The sequence below is a fragment of the Onychostoma macrolepis genome, chromosome 11 (genome assembly GCF_012432095.1).
Source record: "Onychostoma macrolepis isolate SWU-2019 chromosome 11, ASM1243209v1, whole genome shotgun sequence".
NCBI classification, from domain to species: Eukaryota; Metazoa; Chordata; class Actinopteri; order Cypriniformes; family Cyprinidae; genus Onychostoma; species Onychostoma macrolepis.
The window spans coordinates 16,451,884-16,472,335 of NC_081165.1; the positions used below are offsets into that span (position 1 = coordinate 16,451,884).

Sequence of the window (20,452 nt, forward strand, 5' to 3'; positions counted from 1 at the left end):
TGAGGGTAAAAATCATGGATTACAGTGCTGTAAGTAAATTGGATTGTTTTTTACAGGTACAAAATGTTTAAACTAAATGAAAATAAACTCTACAGTACTGATACTGTAAATGACAATATGGTAATAATACTGTAAATGAAAATGCAGTAGTCATACTGTAACCATTTTTACAGTAACTTACTGGCATCCAGCTGCCAGTAAGTTACTGTAAAATTTACAGCAATCTCTTTACAGTGTAGCTATGACAGAAAACACTGGCATCTAACAATGCCTTGGATAAAAAAAAATATATTAAAAATAAAGCATATACATAAACAAATAAAACAGTTATTGAATAAGTATGTGTCCTCTCTCTGTTCTAAACTCCTGAAACATTGGTGTCTCATATTTTAGAACAGTCAATGGGAAAGAAATCAATCAAATCTGTTTGTGGGTGTGTGTGAAAATATTCAGATGTAACCTCCCTTATAATCGTTAACATTTTCATAAGTAACTATAATTTAATTACAAACTTTTTCTCAGTAACTTTAACTGATTACAGATTATAACTGTTGAATGAATATTGTTTATTATTGTAATTATTTATTTATTTTTTTCCACAGAGGTATTTCCCAAACCAACCAGACAGCTGTCGGATAATCTAGCTTTATGGTTTTCAGCGAAGTATAATGCCTTATCAAGAAAGTGAGCGACATCGGGACTCCCACACATTGGACTTGGAGAGCCAAAATGACTTTAGACATCCGTAAGGATATGATGTGAAGCTATAAAGAAAAAGTAATAATGTAGTACATATGTAGTCAGACAAACAATCCCTGACAAGTGAATACTTCATTTAATTCCCTGCTACATCCAGCAATCAGTCAGAATCAAAGCAGCTGCTTTGGCTCAGAGTACCAGCGTTGTTCTAATCAACACCATTTACCATGATCTTGGCAGCTCTGCTGAAGGCAGAGACAGCACATGGTGCAACCGAGAAGTTGCGCGGGCCGCGAGTCTTAGACACAGTCATTAGCAATAATGCTTATTATGTTAGTGTTCATGGTTGGTCGCCAGCTATGATAAAAGTTTTATGTATCCTTGAATTAACCAAAGAGCCAAGCTGAGATGCATATTAAAAGAAGCAATTTCACACAAGCAGTGTGCTGTGGTACTGAATATTCAGTACAACAACATGATTAGGCATGAAATATTTACATTAACATTGAGTCACTTGCATTTAAACAAAATTCAGCAAATTAGTTTTAATTTTTTTTCTTAAAATGAAAAATGGTTCCAAAGGAAGCCGAAGCCAAAGCATCAAGCATTGCAGGCCCTTTTTCTGGTTAGTAATAAAAGATATTAAGATTTGTTTTAATAGGCTACAACTATATTTGATCTAACTGAACGTAAAGAGTTTTTCCACAGGATTTGAACTTCTTAATGCTTAAAACAATAAAAATCTGGCAAAAAGATGAATTAAGATGAATTAAAAAAATATTTTTATTTTTACAGTGTGATCTGTTTTTTTTTATTTGTTTTTATTTTTATTTCCTATTCCTTACATGCAGCTGAAAGCAATGAGAGATAACAACAAAATCACACTGCACCGCTCACATAGTCTGGTCTGGACGCAATCGAAGTGATACAAACAGTAAAGCATCCTGGGGCTGTTGTACTAACTAAACATATCAGATTAGAGGACTGAAACGAACACGTGTATAATTCTTATATATTCTTAAAGCCATTCTGAGTGTTTTGGCCTGTACAATACGTTTATATCAGGGCAGGAAAACCCCTCGTTTAATAACTGGCTTAATCTTCTTTTGGCCTTGATCGTTCTCCCAAAAATCTTCTTTTAACAATGCAATTGAGGAAGCGGAGGCACACCAAAAGTGGTTAAATGTGGTTAAATGTGGTCTGGCTTGCCAGTGCACGGGCTGTGATGGACTTCCTCTGCAAAGTATTTCATTTTGGATACAGTCCCTTTCTAAACACAGCGCACCTGGGACAACAGCTTTGGTTCCAGACCCAGTGTTAATCAGCAGCAATGCATGCCTGCCAGCGGCTCGTATATACAATTAATACTGTGCCCTGACTTTTAACAGCCGATACTGCGGCTCTTATGAAAACAGAATACCGCAGAGTGCCACGACTCCAGCGTTTAGCCGAGGCAGAATGACAACATTTTTACGGAAATCTTCCTGATTGCTGAAAGGATCTCAAAGAATTTGCAGCGAAAGTGGCAAAGAAAAATATTTAAGCGGCCCTAATGCATTCTTTCATGAGCTGCGGTGTGTCCATTGCCTCGGCAATAAGACAAAACATACCCTGCGGAATCCGACGGTTGTCTATTTGGGAAGACAAGTCATTTCACATGAAGGTATCCATGACTAGGCCGCCTTAGTGTTTGACATTCCAGTATTGATTCCACTCTGAGGGTGTGGAGGGGATTTCCGCCGTAATCTCCAGTGAAAGAGGTAGGTTGGAACGTCTTATCTAACACCTATTTAGTCTGCCATTTACAACGACACAAGTTGACACATGGTAAATATTCCTTTCTTTTTTTCTTCAAGCATCACTTGAAATCGCTAGATCCACAGCTCAGAGGGCAAATCCACCTCATTTGTATTTTGAAACAGATATTGGCAACAATCTGATAACCCTCTAGACGATTATGACTGTATAGCTCTTCAGGGGCTTTTACATAAACAGGATAATGCAAAATGCTAGTGACTAATAGCCTATCAGAGACATGCACTCCGGCAGCATTCGAGAGAGGTCAGCCGTAGTCATTAAGTTAATGTTCGTCCACAGTTTGGGCTAAACACAGCACCTTTTATGGAATTATCATAATTAGTCTAACCATTAGCCTTAATGGGGAGTAATGGCCAGTTAGATGTTATTTGGTAAAACAACATGCCAGAGGCCGAAGGTGTTTTATTACGTCTCTATATTAAGCGCGTTCTGGAAGGTAGAAAATGTTTCCAGATCGAGGGTGAAGCTGGCTCTGTGCTAATTCAGTTTCCACATCAAGCAAAGGAAGGACCACCCACTAAGAAAGTCCGACTTGGCAAGTCTGTATGCTGTGACTCAGTTGAAGTTTCTGTGAATGTGATTGGACTTTTATGAGAAGTGCAACCTCGCTTGATAATGAAGCCTTTTCCTTTTTGTTGGCATCACGAGCACTCTGATCCCGTTGATTAATTCAGCACGATCCATAGTAGCTCTGATAAAACCTTGTATGAAACCACAACAAAAACCTTTCCACTGAAAATCAGTGTCAACTGTTTATCAAAATAGCATGATGTATTGCCTGGGAAAACCATAACCTCTGGCATTGCTGCGTACTACAATCGTTTCTTTTTTCTTTTTTTCTTTTTTCTTTTTTTAATGTGGGTTGTTTTATTCTGTGTTGTTCATTCCTTCGCTGCCCCTCTAATTGCATGTTTGCATTTCATTCCCTTTGGGTTACCCCATAGAAAAGCTTTTGAACGACGAGGAGAACATGGCATCAGAAGGTAACTCTCATTCCAGCGGATGGGATCGAGCTTGTTAATCAAATGCTTTCCAGATCACACTTGAACTGGAGTAATTACTCTTTCCAAAGGAACCTCTGCACACAAAGGCTTTAGTAAACATGTCCAATAACTACTTTAATTGGCGCACAGGTCAGCTAACAACCAGCTATTTGGTGTTCGAGGTAAAAAAAAAAAAGTGTGAAATATGAATGAAACATCACTGGGTTTTCTGTCTTAAGAGATTTATGATACATTTATCAACTCGTTTTATGCCACAGTTGGTGTTTAAGCTTGGTCATGGGCCATTTGCTCCACACAAGCACCATCTTTCTTTATTTGACTGCACGGTGTCAGCCCTTGGAAGACATTTCCACAGCAAGAGTGCAGTTTCAAAAGCCCTGTCCTCCCCTTAGATAAACTTACTCTGGAGATGATGTATAAGGATCTAATTGCATTTCAGCTACATATTTCCTACCAAAATGACTTTATTGTACAATGTTATTGAGGTTAGGGGGTCACAGATCCATTTCTTAACACAAGAGAACGTAGACAGTTGGCAGAATGTTTCTTTGTTCGTAAATTTCCTTAAAAAGTATGAGCTAGGAGAAATAGTAGTTTAATGGTTAAACATAATTTACGATAGTATTATTAAAATGCAAAAATGATATTGGTATTATTAAAAAATCTTTTATTTTTATCATTATTTTTTTATCTTTTAAAAAACAGATTAAAAGTTACGTGGAAAATGCAACTACTATATCAGATTAACATGCCGTGGTCTGGAACACGTTTAACTGACAAAACAAAATCAAATCAAGGCTTACTGACACACAACACTGATAACATTAGATCAAAAGAAAATAACCAATTATGCCTAGACAGCGACATATTATCTGCTGTGCCGAAAGTACGACAACAACATAATTAGTTTTTTTCTTAGTTCGCTTTTCCTTAACATCTAACATGTTCTGACTTATTTATCTTTTCAAACACGTGAGAAAACTTGAGCTGAGGAGCATGCAGATGTTTAAAGTCAGACATGAAGTCTTTTGTGATTGTCAGAATGCTTAATTTACCGTGACTGAAGTTTCTCCAACCTTTCCATAGCATTTTTAGACCATTTAAGGTCAAGATCTTTTTTTTTTTTCGTAGTATCTTTCTTTGGTAAGATAAGCTACTTCGTTTTTCAAAAGGTGAGGTGCGATGTTTTTATTCTACCTTTTTAACCGCCTCATTAGTCACATTATATACTTTCTAAATAATTACCTCACTCTACAACTTTTTGAAGCTTGTATTTTATCTTTAGCTCAGAGTTTAGACAAGAGCGTGTCAGTGGTGATGGTGATTAAGCATTGTGTCACCTTCATGGTGTTGAGAAAATGTGTTTGAAAAAGGCTTTGTGTAAAATAGTTGCTTTCTGATCAACGAGTTCTGCTCTGTTTCCTGATAAAGCTTTGAAACGCACTTGCGGCCTATCCTTTGTCCCTGCAGGTGCGTGCCATGCGCTGGAAGCACACTCATGAGCTAATTCGAGGCAAAGTAAAGCTCTCATCTGGGATTGGTAAGAGTCTCTCCAAGCACCCCAAAGACTTCCAGCTCATTCTTGATTGCACATGGCAGCCTCTGACCTGCACCGAAGGCACCCGCTGCCATGGAAGATTGATGATTATCGATGCAGAAACCCTTTGCTAATTCGGCGTACAAGGTTAGTATGCTTTCTTCAATGAGCCAGGCAGATAGCTGGCTAACTGTTTTAACCTCATCTGTGAGTAGCGATGCCATCAGTGATTTTCTTGAATAGAGAGAAATACTAGAGGACAAGGAGAGGTTACGGCCTCCGAAGTCACCAAAGGACAAAGAGTCAAGCAAAATTACATTCTCATTGATTCAGATATTTTCCCCATGTGAATAAAGCAAATATACCTCAATAACATTCCCATCAAGTCAGGAAAAAACCCCAGCTTTAGCATACTTTCTAGATGAAATAAATCACCTGTTATGAAATCTGTTCCATGTTATGGAATGAAATAAACAATGACAATGAATTTAGATTAACAATGCTGTGGAAAATTACTGCACAGAGAATGACGGAGGAAATTTGGTCTGCGATATATTTGGCTTTGAATTTTAGTACATAACTTATCGTGGTACCTGCGAGTCCTCATCTCAACACCTTTTTAGAGCTGTTTTCTTGTTCTTTAGGGTGGATAAAGCAAGTGTGAGTGACATTGTACTTGCTGTTGTGGTTATATCCCTCTACAGCAATGCTTAACACGATTTTTTGTATTATTTTCTTTCAACACCCATCAGAGATTATTTCCATTCCCATAGCATCACTAAGCATTATAATTCATTTTATTTATTACCGTGATTCACTTTTGATTAAAACAGGCGAAAAACAGGCTCACCGAGTAGCTTTTAAAAGACACATGAGCTTCTCTAATTACAAGTTTTGACAGTTCAGAGGACAGTCTTTGAGAAACATTCTCTGAGAGAGATCAATGGCAAATTTATCAATAAATTAAATCCAGATGGGATGTTTAACAAGAGTCATTTGCAGTCTTGGTGTGGAGGAAATTAATTAGCATCGAGGCTCAACTAGAATGAAATATCACCCACAGGTCATACGACTCAAATTGACGAAGCTTACGCTGATATTTAGTTTTATTTCCTGACAAAGATCATGAGATTAATCCTGATTATTTCAACCTAGCCCTAGTATTTATGTCATCATTTCTATTTTATATTTTTTTTAAGGTTTGAAATGAATTATTTAGACAGAAAACTATTAAAAACAAACTAGCTCACAAGTGCACTTTACAGTAAAGTTCAATTACTTAACATTAGATATTATGGGTCATAACAGTACTTTTACAGAATGTTAATTTATGCATATACTAATCATTTTTAGCATTCCAAGTGTAAATTGACATGTATTATGAAGAAACATGAAGCAACAACAGTTTTTATATTCACCTAGAATAAGAAATGCATAAAGAATCACTGCCTGTTGTCATGATACTTAATGTGTTATGTGTTACCAATTGAAATGTTTTATTTTTGGCTTAATTGAGCTGTATTCATTCACACCGACCCTCAGGTTTATTTACAGCATGAATTTTCTGTGCTGTTAAATATTTTAAAATGATTCTGGAGTACAGTCATTTTTGCCAGGAGCTCTTGGCAAAACATTCCCTCTCCAAACATCTTACAGCTGCCAGACACAGTGCAGGTTTAAAGTGTAAATTAGTTTCTATGACATTCCGCTAATGCAATTCCTGTAATGTAACTCTTATGAATGTGTAGTCTTCATTGACTAGGCCAGATCCAGCCATACCGAAATGACTGTGTTAGATGAGCGAGCAGCCCTCATTCCGCCGCATTCAGGAATCTGTATTGCAGAGCAGATGTTTAAATCCACTTCTTCTGTCATTTAAAGTGCTCCTGCGGCTTCATTTATTGCAGAGCACTTGTAAACTTTCACATAAAAACCCTCAGTGAATTTCTGTTGAGGACGTTAAGTGTAGTTTGCTATTTATCACTGCTCGGGATGCAGCCAGGCAGATGTGCAGTATAGGCAACGCTGGCAAATCTTTCAAAGAGACGATTTCATTGCTTACAGGTTCTTTTTGGAATACTCGATTCTGATTCTGATTCTGATCAGCGGCCTGATATTTCCTTATGGAATGCAACAGTTCCCACCCATTTTTTCAGTGGCCTTAGTCCCGGAAGTATTTATCATGTTCCTTTTCTTCTTTAGCGAGTTATAAGTCATAAACCAAACCAATCAGCTACAAAGTGAATTACAACATAAATTTTGATTTACAGCAAAACAAAATTTTTAATTGGGCAAAAACACAAAAGTACAAGACTGTGTACTTTATACAGCTTTATTGAGGGAGTGTACTGCATTCCCATGAAGCATTATGAATGATATAATATAAATATACTGATTTAAAGATGTTGACTTTATTTATACAACCACTGTAGTTTGTTTATTGCAATATGCATTTATATACGATTTTTTTATGTAGTTGGAAGACTAGCACCATTATGCCATTAACAGTGCTTCAAACGAGTGGGTGGGTGTTAATTAAGGTGACATTTTGTTTTAATTTGCTTGTTTTGATTCTTTGATTGCTGGATTTCCTTGCAGAATCAGAGGGAATGTAGTTTTTCACCATATACCATTGATTAACAACCTTGTAGTTCACTATAGGTCATTTTTAATGTTATCATTAAAAAAAATCATCAAAAAAACATCTTCGATACAGATGCAGCTTTTATTAGTTATTAATTGTAGTGAAAATCGCCTCAGAAGATTACAGTATAAAAATTACTGTAATGTTGTAGTGTTGGTCTTATTAGTAGAAGGATTGTTTTGTATCTTAAAACAGTTCTTTTTCTTAGTGAAGACAGTATACAGGTAAAAATCCAAAAATATCAGTATTTTAATGTTCACACATTTATATATTTGGTGAGTTTCCTCCACTCCAAGTCTGGGTTTTAGGCTTTAGTAAACTAGAATGATTTCGCGAGTCTAACATACTGTTTCTACGGTGACTGTTGCAGATGAAACAAGCACATCTTTGGTTATGCCTCTGCATTTGCAATCAAATTTGAAATTGGATTGATTTCTCTCAAAGTAAAGATTAATATGTAATAGAGATGGAAACGTGCTCTATATTTGATTCCTAAGTTACACTACAAGCCATAATGAGGAACAGGCAGCATTGGAGCAGGAGTCCTTATTCATGCTTTGGAAAGCGGATGCTCTGGTTTCTCATTGGCAAAAGCCTGTGAAGGCAACATTCTGGCAAAGGCAAGGCTGTTGTGAATCGAAACACGCTTTTGGAACGTTGCGTGGACACTGTAATATTATTGCATCGAGAACTTAATGATTCATGTCAAACGGATTAGCCCTTAAAATCTCAGTTAAACAAAGCCCTGGCACGCTGTGCATTTCAACATTTATCACTCACACGTGAGAGTAATTTTTCACGGTCGATGTCCCAAACAGGCTCTAAACAGCAGATCGTGTTTGTATATTCCAGCAAAATATCGAGCGACCTTGGCTTTCACTTGGCCGGCGGTCACGTTCGGTTAGGTACAGGAAAAAACCTGGAAATGTACTGTAAGTCCAAGCATATTTTGACACTTGAGACACTTACTGGAGCCATTACAAGCCGAGCTGTATAGCAAAGTTTAGTGCCTCATACTTCTTTAATGAAAGAGGTGTAATAACTTTTGCAGGCCGTTTTTTGTTACACACCATACTGGAAACGAATTATATGCTCTCCCACATTTTATGCGACGCTATGCAAATACCTTGTGTACTTGCTGCCTGGGTAACAAATTGCCATATCATGTGTTACAATTACTTCTTCAGCCCAGCAAGCCAATACATCTTTCCAATGAAATGATTTGAAAGCTATGAATTATGGCCATATTTCAGTCTAAAAGAAACAAACCACTAATTGCGATGTGGCCTCTCGGTAATTTTCAAGAAAGAGCCCAGAAAGCACTCCAGCATCGGAGGGGGGGAAATCGCTTACTTCTGCTCCTGCTTTATTTTGGTTTCGAATAACAGACACTACTAATTTGGTGTAGGCTCGACCTTTGGCCCCTTGCCTCTCCCCTCAAGGGAATGCTCCAATCAGCCCACAGCCTCTCCGTTTTTCCCGCCGATCCATCCTTCGCTACCAAACGGACTGGAGACCGCCTTTCCGAAATGTTTCTGCTAATTCCCATTTCCTCTATAATCACAAGCTTTCATGTGAGTGGCTCTGCGAGACGGTGCGTGGGGGAGGTGGTGATTACTCCAGGGTCCCGAGCATTAACCTCACCAGGTGTCACTGGATGGGCTGTTTACTTCTGTGATTAATGAATGAACTAAAAGTCTTCTTACCCCCCCAGCGTCATGCTCCTTTTTAAACAAGGAGCGTGCCACTGAATCAATTGGGAGAGCTCGGACAAGCCTGTGCCGTATCAGGCTACAGAGGTAGACCTGTCGAACCGCTGCACTCTTTCTATTAGTTTGGCAGCTCGTTGGGAGGTGGCGAGGTAGAGGTGCAGTAAAGGTGAACCAGCAAGCGCGCTGTGATAATGTTTTCTTTTGGGCCGGAGACGACACAATAGTGACTTTGCGACTGACGCAACGAGAACGAAAGCTCATTTCCAGCGTTAAAGAAATTTAAACTAGCATCCATCACAGCGCTTGTTGAAATGAAAAGAGTCACAGTCCAACACACAGGAGTTACAGCTGGACTTTTATTAGGCCTAAATTTTGCCGTATTTTTTGAGATATTCGTAAAAATTGGCCCGTGACACAAAAGGTAGACGAAGCCAATCACACAGTTGGATCTGTCGAATATCCTAATTGCACGTGGCATATTGAAAAACTGACTTAAATGGTTTTAAATTTGATGTAATAGAGTGAATTTGAGTAAGCTGGTAATGTTGGATTTACAGTGTGCAAAAAGTGACATACAGAGCCCACAATTAAATGAGCATGACTGTAATGACCTCCCTAGACACCGCAGTTCAAATAATGTTTGTAACCTCGACAAGGACACGTCATTTTCTGTTGGCCTAATGACTGTTTTTACTGCCAAATGGACACAGAGTAAAAAAATAAGCTGGGCACAGTGAATGACCTAATAATTGGAAAATATGTCCTCAGTACCATTTTTCCCAAAGGAAAGTATCCCTTTTTTTAATGCAATGTACAGTTTGTTCTGTGGATTTTTTTGGTCACCAAAAAAAAAAAAAGAATTCAATTATATACCTATATGTACATTACCAGTCAAAAAATTGGACACACTTGACAGAAATTATGTTTCAGGCTGAATATGCACTCTGCCATTCAAACGTTTGGGGTTGGAAAGAGTTATTTTTATTCATACGTTCTTTCTTTTCATTTTTTTTTTAGCAAAGGTGCATTAAATTTAATTAATTAAATTGATCAAAAGTGACAGTAGAACCGTAAAAAAATCTAATAATTTCATTTTTTTTCAGATAGTTCAAATAAATTGTTCTTTTGACCTTTTCTAATGATCAAAAAAATCCCAAAATAAATGTATAGCCTAAAAATAAGTTTAAAAATAAGTTTGTTTTTTGAGCAGCAATTCAGCATATTAGAAAGATTACTGAAGGATCATGTGACACAGAAGAGTAAAGTAATGACTGCTAAAAATTCAGCATTGCCATCACAGGAATAACTTACATTTTCAAATGTAATCAAATGGAAAATAGGTATTTTGAATTGTAGTAATATTTTCACAAAATTGGCATAAGAGACTTTCAAACACATATGGGTAAATAAACTGACCTAGAAAGTGAAGAAAAAACATCCAATAAGTGTCTAGGAATAAAGATTGAGGTTGTCCAGGGTGGCGTCTTTAAAGCTGCTAGAAAGTTTTTTTGTTTTTTTTAGTTGTTTTAGTTGTTGGTACATACTTACCATACTTTCATTTGTGATATTTAATAATTTTGTTGACTTTATTCTAAAATGTGGGAAATAGTAATGATAAAAATGGTAGGTGTAGATGTGTCTAGTAGGTGTTTCTACTTCTGACTGTAAGTGTAAAATGTAATAATGTTTCAGACAGAAGATTTCCATCTGTCTAGCCTTCTAAACACACACAAACTAGCTAAATACTTGTCATGTAGTTAAATGTGGGTATTTCATTACCAATAGTGTGCAAGACAAACAGTAGAGCGCTGAAGTACAATAAGGCATTTATTTTAATCGGAATGATGTACCGTGGTGCATTAAAAGCTTAACTCTTCACCATTTCCTGCACGCACAGTTGTGAAATTATTAGTCTTGCACTCTGCCTGAAAGCACTAAAGACATTTTTGCCATCAGCATTCGTCGGCGGTGTTAATCCGTGTCCTCTGGAGAAGGCCGAGGGGGTGTGTGAAAGCAGGCTGTGTCATCCCTTCATCTCTGACAGAGTGCCTGGAAGGAAAGGTGAGGAAAGGTTGTGTACACAGGTGATTACTTAATCACTGTATCCTCTGTGAGAGAGGGCCAACAAAAGGTCACGTCACTCAAGCAACAAAACTCAATGTACCCTCGTAACCACTCTGCTCAAACAACACTATGCCAGAGACCTCACCTAATGAAGGAGTGGTTACATTTGTTTTGATAGCTTGGCTCATCTCAACTGAGAACACTCCTAAAACATGCCCGTGGTTTGAATATTGCACGAATATAGACTGCGATAGTTGGCATGGTTTGACTGGAGAGTCCCTTTCGATTTGGCTTACTACTTTCATGTTTTTTGCACTTGGTACGTTCCTCTTAGATGGACTTTTGCATGTGACTGATGACCTTCAAAAGTTGCTCTCCATGGCTCTGCAGTCCACCCTCTCTATGAGCCCCTACGAATGACTGTGCGACTAAACAAACATGAAGTGGCTCTTCAGAGCCTTAAGGACTTAAGAGATTCTTAGATTTGACAGACAGAGTGAGAATACAGTGAAATGTTTTTGGACTACATTTGAAGCTGTGTGTTTAATTTTTTTTGCTTTGTTTATGTTGCAGTAGTCGATGTGGTAATCGTTTTAGGCTGTTGACTTGCATAGCCACGTGAATACAGCATTGTGCTAAAGCTAATATTTTTTTAGTTGCCAATGCAATTTTTTTTTTAGTATTCGGCTGGTCATGTGATCTCAACATGGCTGCCCACATGACGCAGATCTCTACATTGTGACTGTGCGACTAATACATGAAGTGGCTCTGCAGAACCATAAGGACTTAAGAGATATTTAGCTTTGACAGGTCCATGCAATGTTATTAGTCCTATTTGAAACAATGCAACATACGTTTTATTATTTTTAAGGGATGCTTTGTTTATGTTGCAGTAGTCAATGTGGTAATAGTTTTAGGTTTCTAACATGCAGCAACATGAATGCAGCATTGTGCTAAAGCTACCGTTTTCAGTTACCCATGCAATTATTTTAATAAATCAACAGTAATAAATGTATTAAAATACATTTAGGACGCATCCGAAATGGGATACTTCTCTACTATATAAAACACTATGTGAATTCATAGTATTCATAAAACAGTAGGCAAAAAGTGTACATCTGACACTTATTTACATTCATACTACATAGAACATATTTTTTAATGGTCAGTAAGTAATTACTTGTATAAAAGATGTACCAATTAACTCTATAGTATAAGGGTGCACCTTAGAAACAGAAAGCACTCTGTAATATTTATTCCATTTCCTGGTTGACCTTAATCTGACACAAGCAGGTTATGACTTAGGTTGTGTAAAAGGAAACTAATCATCAAATTTAGAAACTTGAGGGATTTGGAATGACATTGGCATTTGCCTAACAGCTATCAAAAGCAAGAACAGCTATTAGTGCAGTTTCTAAAATTACTCTCACACGACACTCTTATTTGCCAAGAGGCGTTTAGCCCCATCACTGTGTAATGGAACACATCATTTAGGAAAGTACTGTCATTTGCCGCATGATATCCTGTCAAGTATATGCTTCAATTTAGAAAAGCTCCTGTCCTTTTGGGCAGGAAGCAGATTGTTGCATAATGCCCTTTCCAGATGTCTTGTACTATTGCAACATCCCTGCAATTAAAGTCATCATACAGTTCACAATGCACACATCGCCAGCTTCGGCGAGTAACTAAAAGCAATGCTGAAAGCGTCTTTTTTTCTTTTTTTTTTCAGCAGTGTGAGAGTAGCTCAGTTCTTTTTAAATAGCATAGATTTTCTAGCTACTCTTTCCAATGACTGGTGGTGTAGCATAAATGCTACATTGCTGTTTTTGTTATTGTATTGCATGCACGGATTTGCAACCAGAGCAAACTGAGGTAATAATCAAAAAGACGCTCTCCCAAAATGTTTACTTAAATAGCTCTCTGAATGAACCAATAAATTAAACTTCCCAAACCTATACATGAGAGATTAAGTCAAGATTGGAAAGATTTAAATGTACAAGTTATTTATCAAGTCCTTTTTTTGTAGAAAAATATTTAGTTAAATTACTGTTTATCACAGTGTTTTTAGTTTTTTTTTTCTAATGGTGTAAACCTCACTGTGCCATATTGTTTTGTGCCTGTAATTATTGCTTTGATTTTGTTTTGATTGCAAAAACAATGCATAATCATTAGAGTTTTATGTTTAAAAAATAGTCATCCCTCAAAATATACCTTTTCGATCAGCTAGCTTAAGTGCAATGTTATTCTAATATTATTTATATACGATTATAGTATTTATTAAGATTCTGAACTAGCTTTTATTTTTATATTTTCAGTTTTCATTTAAATTTTACTTTAAGTATAAATTTAGTTTTTTGCTGTTGTCATTTTTTTTTTTAAGTTATTTTTATTTTAGTAGTAGTTTTAGTAGTACACAGACTTTTTTTTTTCATTTTAGCTTTATTTTATTTACCAAAAATATTTTAGTTAACAATAATAATGCTGTTTGACGGTAGTTAAATTACATGATTTCATTAGCTCGTAGTTTGACAAGCTACAGTTTTCCCCCAACATCACCACCACCCCAAAAAGCATTGAAAGTTATAGAAAAGATGGTACCATTACCAAAGTGTTTTCTGTATATCTTCGTTGTTTTTGTGTGCAATGAATTCTGTATTTGTCGATGCAAACCGCTTTTCCAGAACTACAAGTCAAAGCATAGGTCTATCACTCACACATACTCTGGAGCTTATTCAATTACATCACTGTTCACCACAAGCCATTTAGACACTCGTTGACAAACTGGCTTGCATCACCTTTTATTTTGGAGCTCTTAATGGATTATGCTATAACTGTGCCAGTCAGTTTTTCAACAGTCTTTATGAGATGGCTTTTGCTAGTCTCTTTTTCTTCCTTGCTGATGTTAACTCGTTCGCTCGCAGCAGCTGTTTTGAGGATCATCTGTCAAAACAAAAGGGAGCGTTTTGTCAGGGAGATGGAGGGAGGATAGACTGTGTTGTGACTGCCACAGGTGGGGAACCTGACAAGAGGAATAATGAAAAGTCCCAATCTGCATCCCAGGGCCTGTCACTCTGGAATGCCACAAAGAAATTTTCTCAAACAGGAAAGGATAAGATGGAACATGCTTTAGTGCCTCGGTTTACGGGTGAATCGTGGCTGGATGACTGATCTGATGTTAATGAAAGACAAACAAAGCATTTGTTTGTGGCGTAATTGAAACAGTCAGGCTACAAGATGAGAGAATAATAGTGACAGTTGGGAATTGCCGTAATGTGTCAGGTGTTAACAGGTACAGGGAATAAAGAAAGAATGGAAAAAAAATAAATAAATAAATAGGAATGCACTTGAGAGAATTTAATTAGGCTGTTAAAGTCAGGGCAGGAGTTGAGGAAGAGGGCATATGGGTTTTAGAGGCCGAGAGAAAGGAAAGCATCAGACACTGATGCCTTTGAATGGCAACTCTAATATCATTTGCCACTTCAGTTCATGCTGTTCATAATGTTAATCAGCGCTTGCAGTGTGCTACAAAAAGATGACTGAGGCGTAAAGTATGTCTTTTCACACTTGTAGATTATTTACAATAGCTTAAAATTTAGGGCATGATGTAAGTGTGAAAATATGTTGTTTGAAGAGCAAATAGTAAGTTTTTGACATGACGTGGCTAATTTATTTTAGTTATCCAATAAAACTGGTATTATTCAATTCACTTCACATTTATTTGTATAGCACTTTTCAAAGGAGCTGTAACGAAATATAATGTTTACAATTAAGAGTAATTTGTTATTAGAGGTGTCCATATGGAATAAATATACAGTTCTAAGATGTACACAGAAAATGCACCTGGAACACACAAAAAATGTTGTTGTTGTTATTATTATTATTATTATTATTCATGGCCCTGCAAAGCAACTTCATCAGCAAGCAACCCATACTATAATATTTATATAGTATAGCCTAAAACATACTCTTTCCTATTTATTTATTTGTTTAAAAAAAAGTATATTTACATTAATACTGGGTATCTTGAAATACAAATTTAGGACGTGATCTAAGTGTGAGGATATGGAAATACATAGCAGACCTATAGTGAAAAATAAATATACTAAAATTAGAAATACCTACACTGTAAAAAATGACCGTGATTTTAACAGTAAAAAACTGTGAAAATGCTACAGTAAAAACCTGTTAAATGGATTACGGTAAGTTCCTCTAATATATACGGTGAAAAACTGTAGTAGACATTCCAGACAATTTTACGATGAAATACCGTTTTTGGAAATTAAAAAAAAAAAAGTAAAATTTACAGGGAAAACCCGTAAATTGATGTTCCCAGAATTCCCTGCGTTGCATTTCAAATTGAATGATTCTTCTTAGTTTTTTCTTATCGGTTATGTTTATTAGGGTTGTTTGTTACATCTAATGTTGTTAAATTAATGTTTATTGCATATTTCAGTGTGCACCTTCTATATATGTTATTATTTACTTTGGTTTGTCATGTGACTTTCTCATCACCACCTGCATTTGGTGGTTATCAGTGTATTTCAAAGGTACAAAACAGATTTCAGTACTTCTATAGGTTGGTATATTAACATTTTATCAGTTAATGAAATTATGGTATTTAATTGTAAATTTAAGTAAAAACCGTAAAACCTGAAATGTTGCTACCGTATTTTTTACAGTGGAATTCCGGCAACCACAGCTGCCGGTTTTATACCGTAAATTTTATGGAATTTCTTTACACTTTACATTATTTCATGCTAGGTGTACTACAAATACATTTACATATTTATGTGCTTAATAAAAATACCCTGCAATTGTACTTTTTCTATACTAAACTGGTATACATAATGTCTGCTAAATTGGAACAACTCATTTTGTGCTTAATGCACTTTAATTGTGTGGAAGTAATGCAGAAGACCAACTAAAGATATACTGAAGTATATTTGATTGTGCTTAAGTAGAACTATTGCAAGTATACTTTAGGTGCACTTTAAATATCTTGCATTTAAAGACATTATTCAATAGATCATTGAATAATATCCAACGGTCATATATCAACAGTGATATTAAAACACTTTTAAGGCTTAATATTAAGAAATGTGGATTGTGCACAAGTGATACTCCAAATAAAGTTTAATTATGATTTTTATATCAGTAGGTCTTGAGCAATATGCCAGTAAATAGGCTATGTTATAGGTTTAAACTATAGTTAGTATGAAATAAATGTATTTCTATATATAATATTTTTTTACTATATAAGGAAGCAGCAGTCTCAGTCATGGTGCAGCTCATTTAGTTTAAATATCCAATAAAAATTATATACACTGGAAATACATATTAATATATCAGGTAATAATCAGGCAATCCATCTCATGAACACTTAACAATAAACATGAAACACACAACACTATATACATTTATTTATTTAACACACATACTTATTACATTTCAAATTTGCACCTACCATACCTGTACATACTAAATTGTCTATTTTGTATATTGTGTTTGTGCTATTTTGCACATTGTCTATTTTGTATATTTGTATATTATTATTTTTATTATCTGTGTCTTGTCTTGTCACTGTCATTCTGTCGCACTGTGGAGCTTCTGTCACCAAAACAAATTCCTCGTATGTGCAAACATACCTGGCAATAAAGCTAATTCTGTTTCTGATTCTGATGTGTGTGTGTGTATATTAGTTTCAGTTTCAAATTGATTCCAGGAATACATGGCCTCTCGGCCCATAGTTCCACAAAATCATAATGACATAGCAGATAATCTTTTCTTCATTCCATGATATATATATATACAATGCCAAACTCCATGCATACCCCAAATCACAAACACTTGACACATCAATACAAACATCACCAACAACAACAAGATCTCAGAAGTATTTTTTACGCAAATCCTCATACAAGGAGCAATCATACAAAAAATGCTTCTCATATTCTATCACAGAAATATTTTATGTTAACTTGCACCAATGGCAGAGAGAATCTGTAGTTATTGTATTACTTTTTTATAGCAAGATGATGAACATCTAAAAAGGAACAATAATCGTACCAGTTGCATGTATCAAAGACGACTTGCATTGTGATTATATATTTAACTTATTATTTTCCAAAACTGATGTATACCATGCCTCGTGTGCTTTTTCTTTCAGTCGTTGGTTAAGAATAGCTGTAAATGTTCTTATATCACCTACACTTTGAGCCTCCCAGGCACTAGAAAAACCATAAAAGTACAGCAGAACTCTAATACAAGTAACCCATGTTTTTCTACATATACTTCATCTAATTGAAAAAGCATATAACATTTTCTTGGATAACGATAATTAGACATAGACACTAGTTTTATCCAATACATGATACATCTTTTCATATAAGAAGTGGACAATACAAATCTACCCAAATTACCCAAGACAGCGACATTGCTCACACTTGTACTGATACACATGAGTTTTTTACAAAAAGATACCTGAACATTTTCAATACACTCCAATGTATATCCATAATAAAGTATAGGTGCAACCATGCGATCAAACAAATACAGGGATTGATTGCAGTTGATTTTAGGTTTACGAACAAACCTTAGCAAGGAAAGCATTGCTTTCTTGCCTTGGCTTGCTAAAAGTTGTCGGGTTTTCCACCGTGACAATTTTGCTGTTAACCACATACCCAAATATTTGTAACAATTAACCACTTCAATCTGTTCACCAACAAAATACCATTTTTCATCCTTATTATTCCATCATTTTTATATTAATGCATAAATAAAAATATGCATTTGACAGTATACTCTAAAATAATCTATTATATATCTATTAGAACATGGAGAAAAATAAAGAGGATATGTGTTAAACTGTAAACTTAACAAAGAGCTATAGTTCTATGAACAACATTCTCGAAAATATTTTGTACGTCTTCAAGATTACCCTTGATGTACAACTTATGTGGAAAGAAGATTTGTACTGCAGGGACAGTCTACTGTAGAAACAACTTCAGGTCATGTGCCTTACACAAAGGCAAATGATGGTAGCTCATGACTTAACCCTTTTGTGGTTTAAAATTGTGAATACAAATAAGTCATGACTGGTTTCTCATGCTCTGCTTGTTTTTAAAAGGCCTGAGTCACTGATTACTCAGAGGTCAATGAGTAAAGAATGAACTTGTGAATGTTGTCTTCTGAATGCTATCTGTTAAACCATTAGTAAGACTAGACAGTAATTAAAGATGATCTATGCCAGATATTCAAGTGTGGTTTGCTACTTGGCTATTTAAATATAGCGAAATAAAAATAAACACATTTGAATCCACGTATAATGGCTAAAAGATGACTGACGGGGTTTTCCAAATTCTCAGTGATTTTTGTAATGCTGTATCACAGTCAACATCACTTTAATACGTTATGCCTGATTAAACAATGTGTCATTTTCCCCTGTTTTCTTTAGCGCGAGTAGTAAGACTACATGTGTTTGAAATCTTTTTTCATTTTGACTTTGATAAATTTTGACAAATGTGTTACTGAAAGGTACGAAGTTTGACAAATGACACCATAAAAATCCAACTAAAGTACATGATGCAGAACAAAACTTGAATGGCCCTTTAATAGTTTGAGGTGTGATGTTTCACCCAATTTGAATAAACATTAACTCTGAGAACATCCAAAGAAAAATGAGGGCATTTCTCTCCATAAAACAACATCGCTTTGTATTTCAGTGAGATTTTGTAATGACTCTTGTAATGATTCTCTTTGTTTTGTTGACCTGAGACACAATGCCCACGACTTCCCCTCCGCTGTGGGCGCAAAGCCTAAGATATCATCCAAAATGTTCACGCTTCTCTCAACTGAACGTCATAAGTGTATTTTGAGCAGTGTAAGGGACATATTTCATTCCTGTTTTAAAGTCTGAACACTAAACCCAAAACACACTCTCCCATTTTTCCATGCACGCACTAACAGCCCCAAAAGTGACTCCGTAATGAGATGTTGTTTGACATGCATGCAACATTTGTGCAAGCCATTTGGCATGCTGCAGAAAAAGAGCCAGAGTGGGTGAAAGAAAAGAGAGAGGAAAAGAGAAAGGCTGTCATGTGAACTCTGTCTCAAACCAAGCCCATCGCTACACTGCCTGTAATAATAGAGAGGAAATTGAGCATTAAATACAAATCAACGGTTATTAATTTCAGCGTGACAGAAGAAGGGCGCAGAGGTTGAGCCTTTCAGCACTCCAGCGCATGCAATTGCTGTTACTTCACCTCTGTACCTCTGAAAGGAGGGGCTGCGTCAGTGCGGTGTGGGGGACATTGAGGAGGAGGCAAAGTCCCCTCTCTGTGTTTGGGTTTCGTTTAGATTCATGCTCTGGTTCCATTTGATGTAAAGATGATTTATGGTTAAAAGACTGATCAACAGGCAACATACTATTTTATATATATATATATATATATATATATATATATATATATATATATATATATATATATATATATATATATATATATATATATATATAAAATAGTATGTTACACTAAATTACACTTTAACTAAATTACACTTTAAATTGATCAAAAGTGACAGTATAAACATGTTTCATTTTCTATTTTAAATAAATACTATTCTTTTTAACATTCTACTCATCAAATAATCCTTAAAAACATCACAGCTTTAAAGTTTCCACAAAAATATTAAGCAGCACAACTGTTAATAAAAACAATAACAAAAAAATCTTTCAGCATATTAGAACGATATTTTCTTATTTTAAATTGTAGTAAGATTTCACAATATTACTGTTTTTACTGTATTTTTGATCCTATAAATGCAGCCTTGGCAGATAAATGCAGACACTTTCTCATTTCATATGATTTTACGTGCACTTATATCACAATATTTATGTATTTATGTATTTTTGTTTTTTATATTTAAACACATTTATGTTTATTTTTTATGTGTAATGTAATATTTCTTTTATTGG

At 35.6% G+C, this 20,452-nt stretch overlaps 1 protein-coding gene across 1 annotated transcript in view; it reads left to right on the forward strand.

Annotated features, from left to right (window-relative positions):
• The first annotated feature begins 3,039 nt into the window (after positions 1-3,039).
• Positions 3,040-20,452, forward strand: part of ptpdc1a (protein tyrosine phosphatase domain containing 1a) — a 48,560-nt gene continuing 31,147 nt past the window's right edge. Inside the window, exons 1-4 of the mRNA XM_058790869.1 lie at positions 3,040-3,056; positions 3,462-3,500; positions 4,992-5,205; positions 11,371-11,475. The gene's annotated coding sequence lies outside the window, so the exon portion shown is untranslated. The remainder of the gene's footprint in view (positions 3,057-3,461; positions 3,501-4,991; positions 5,206-11,370; positions 11,476-20,452) is intronic.